The 473-nt window shown below is 57.7% G+C and overlaps 1 protein-coding gene across 6 annotated transcripts in view; it reads right to left on the bottom strand.

Annotated features, from left to right (window-relative positions):
• The window catches only part of SCML2 (sex comb on midleg-like 2 (Drosophila)), an 82,110-nt gene that overhangs the window by 65,740 nt on the left and 15,897 nt on the right, over positions 1-473 (bottom strand). The gene's annotated exons all lie outside the window — the stretch shown is intronic.

Below are 473 nucleotides of genomic sequence, written 5' to 3'. Positions count from 1 at the left end.
GTCTCCTCATTCACCCCCAACCCCAGGGAGTGGGCCTAAGCCAGCAGGTGGTCATCCCCCGAGGGGTCCCAGACTGCGAGAGGGCACAGGCTGGGCTGAGGGACCCCGTCCCCCCTAGTGCACAAATTTTTGTGCACCGGGCCTCTAGTCCTATATAATAAGGATGTAATATGCAAATGTAACGACTGGATCATGGATCAGCAGGAGGGTGGGGCAGCAAGCTATAACAGGAGGGGGCAGGGCAGCAAGCTATGAGAGGGGCAGGGAGGGAGGGAGGGAGCCACAGGAGGGCGGGACAGCCGGGGGGCAGTGGGAGGAGCTACAGGACAGCAGGGCAGAGGGCGGAGAGCTACCAGAGGGCAGCAGCAAGCTACGGGCAAGCTACTGGTGCATGGGTTCCTATGCTGGGCTACTGGTTAAAAATATAAAACCACAGCCCAGCTGATGGAAGTTCTTTTTTTTTCCTTTATTGA

The sequence above is a fragment of the Myotis davidii genome, unplaced genomic scaffold, assembly GCF_000327345.1.
Source record: "Myotis davidii unplaced genomic scaffold, ASM32734v1 scaffold161, whole genome shotgun sequence".
Classification (NCBI taxonomy): Eukaryota; Metazoa; Chordata; class Mammalia; order Chiroptera; family Vespertilionidae; genus Myotis; species Myotis davidii.
The sequence above is the reverse complement of the archived record's forward strand: the minus strand, read 5'-3'. Positions and strand labels throughout refer to the sequence as shown.